Raw genomic sequence first — 3,312 nt, 5'->3', positions numbered from 1 at the left:
ATTGCTTTCTCTCTCTCTCTCTCAAATAAATAAATAAAATCTAAAAAAAAAAAAAACCTAAAGGAAACTAGGTATTTTTTTTAAAGATTTTATTTATTTATTTGAGAGAGAGAGCCTGAGGGAGAGGGAAAGAAAAACTCAAGTAGACTCTGCGCTGAGCCCCGAACCTGCTGCTGGGCTCAATCTCACAACCCTGAGATCATGACCTGAACCAAAACCAAGAGTCTGACACTTAACTGACTGTACCACCCAGACCTCCCACCCTGGGAACTAGGTATTTAGTAGATGGTCATAAATATTAGTCAGATTCAAAGGCAAGCTAGAATTTAATATGCCTTTAACTGAAAAATTACAAAAATATTGGTGATGGGAAAGGATGATTCCTTTCAGATGTCCCAAGGTTTTCTCTACCCAAGCTAGGTTTATTTGCGTGTAATCCACATATTAGTGGATAAACACATGTTCACTGATATATGTGAGTATATACAAAATGGACACTGTCACTATCTGTATGGAACTTAGCATTCTGCAGTTGAACAAGATGGGCAAATATCATCTTTTGAAATATAACCTCAAGAACTCGAAAGCAAATCTTGACAGGTTCATCTGGGCACATGTGCTGGAGGAGGAGAAACGTCTCGAGCTGTTGTTGATAGCTACGATTAGTAAGGTTCCCTGAAAAGGTCAGAATTTGCTAGAATTTCTCCCTCCTCTCATTGCCAGGGCTTGTGTTCCCCAGGCTAGTATAACAAAGCGGCAGCTGCTCACTCATGTGCTGCATCTGTGATAAGAAGAGCTCTTGCTTTGCTACCAACAGGTCTGTGTTACTGGTACTCTGTGTTAATTTTGTTTTGGTAATGCCAAACTGTAATGATTAAAACCGTGGACGACGATTCCTCTGAGGTCAGGTCCTGTAGTGTAGACTTAGAAAATTAGTCAGAAGTATGAACTGAGCAGGGAGGTTTCAAAATTCATTGCCTCAGGATGCCTGGGTGGCTCAGCGGTTGAGCATCCACCTTCGACTCCGGACATGATCCTGGGGTCCTGGGGTTGAGTCCTACATCGGGCTCCCCGCAGGGAGCCTGCCTCTCCCTCTGCCTGTGTCTCTGCCTCTCTCTGTGTCTGTCATGAATAAATGAATAAAATCTCAAAAAAAAATTCATTGGCTGAAAATGTGCCAATCTGCCCTATGAATAAGCAAGAATGAGGTGGGGTTCATAGAGCAGGATCTAGGCACCTAGATAGGAAAGAGTGAAAATATTCTATGAGTTAGTACCTGGAGGAGGAACTACCAAGTGGATGCAATGTATTCCAAATTCTGGAAAAGTCGACTTTGTGAGTCTAGGCTCATGTCCAGTGGGAATAAAATCTCTCCTTCTCTAACTGTTGGACTCTGTCAAATCTCTGTGTCCCACCCCTGGGTTCCCACCACCCCACTGCTGGAGTATCCAAAGTTATCCCTTTGATTTAAGGCAATTATAGCAGGAGGTATTCTCTTTGAAAGTATGAAAGCATGTCCTTATGGAAACAGTTTTCAAACCTTTTTTTTTTTCTTGACAGAAAACCCCTTTTGTTCCTGATAGTAAAACCTGCCCTGGCTGAAACAGAGGAGGGGGCCTGGGCCTGCCCCCTCAGCCTCACCTTTGCTGGGCTGGTCTCTGAGACATTTGTGCAGAAACCCAAGGCTGCTGGGAACACTGTTTAGAAAGCTTTGCTGCCGACAAACCAACCAGGCAAACTCATTTGTGGGATAATAGGGGAAACTGGAATATGGACTGGGGATTAGATGGAACAAAGGACTTATTGCTCATGTTGGGTATAATACGGTATTGCAGCTATGTGAGAAAGTCAATGGTATCATTATGTGAGAAAATGTCCTGAGTTTTTAAAAGACTCCTATTTCACGATGTCTGGGATTTGCATAAAAAAGAAGTAAATATGGAAACACGAAAATGTTACAGCCAGGTGGCACTATCATGATATCCTTTCTGAAAAACGCAAAAGCAGTGCGTTAGGCTGTAAGGGTCACGGGCATCACAGTAGGAAGGAATAGGTCACCCACACAGATTGCCTCGGAGGCTTCGGAAGCCAGGTGCAGGGCAGGGCACAGAGGCCATGGGGCGGGGTCTCCTGTGTCCTCTGCAGCCACTCACCACCTGGAGTGTTGACAGGACATCAGGCTACACCCCAAAAGTGTCCTTAGGTAAAGGATGCACAACATTTGTTAGCATGAGGCGCTGAGCTGGCCCCAGGCGCGTCCTCCCTGGCTGTTGGGCCCCTCCTGCCTCTCTCCTCCGTGCAGGCAGGAGTGCCTCTGTGCCTTGCTCTACCCTGGCACCTGCTGCCTGAGATGAAAACTGAGCTGATCAGTGTGTGCCTTTTCTCCCTGTCCTGGGTATCCAGGGACCCTAGGAGAGCGGCTCTCGTTACCAGGAAGCTGACAGAGACCCTCCTGGGAGCCCTTTCCCTTCACAGAACCATCTTCCACTGCCCCCTGGCTGAAGCCAGCGCTGTTCTTGCTCCTTCTTGCTCTGTCCTCTGCCAAAGTCAGCCTAGGGAGCCGAGCTATAGATTCTGGGACAGAAGGGACTTCTGAAATCAAGAAGTACAGCCTCCCAAGCAGAGCAAGGAGCCCCTCAGACATCGCTGATGGGAGCATAGGGGTCACCTGGCTTCTGCTGAAATGTCTCCATTTGAAACCCTTCCCACAAACATTTACAGAATGCTTCTCTGTGTCGGGGACAGCACAGGGCCCTCGTCAGGGCCAGAGGCCAGGAATATCTTCCAGGGACAGTGAGAACTCAGGAGCAAACAACTAAGAGACTTCCTGCTCCCCTGGACACTTAGACACCCCGGCCCCTGACTGCAGACCCATGCCTGGGGCGGCAGCCGCCCCACTCTGCACCCCAGACAGGCCCCTCTCCCTGCAGCAGGGAAGAGGTGGGCGGCTGGCAGGTGATTCGTCCATTGGCGAGGATGGTCCTTGTCAATATGCTGCCCTTAGCGTTGCAAGGTCAGGAGCTCAGGTCTTGCGGGATCCAGGCCTGTGTAATCACAGGTCACGAGAAGCACGCGTGCTGGAAGGCCAATCTGCAAATGAGTAATGAATGAGCATGGCTGTCCGGTAACCAGAATATTCACAGCTGCCTTCTGAGACACCCATTTCCCAGAATGGCATTTATAACCAGGAGGTTGCTTAGTGAGCACAGAATCAGCCCAGAGGAGGGGGGTGGCTGCGAAGGAGGTTTTACTCAGGTTGCGAAGAGACGGATTTTTCCACTCAGATCTTTCCACACATAGAATACCTCAGGG

Source organism: Canis lupus, chromosome 38 (assembly GCF_011100685.1).
Source record: "Canis lupus familiaris isolate Mischka breed German Shepherd chromosome 38, alternate assembly UU_Cfam_GSD_1.0, whole genome shotgun sequence".
In the NCBI taxonomy this organism is placed as follows: Eukaryota; Metazoa; Chordata; class Mammalia; order Carnivora; family Canidae; genus Canis; species Canis lupus.
The sequence above is the reverse complement of the archived record's forward strand: the minus strand, read 5'-3'. Positions refer to the sequence as shown.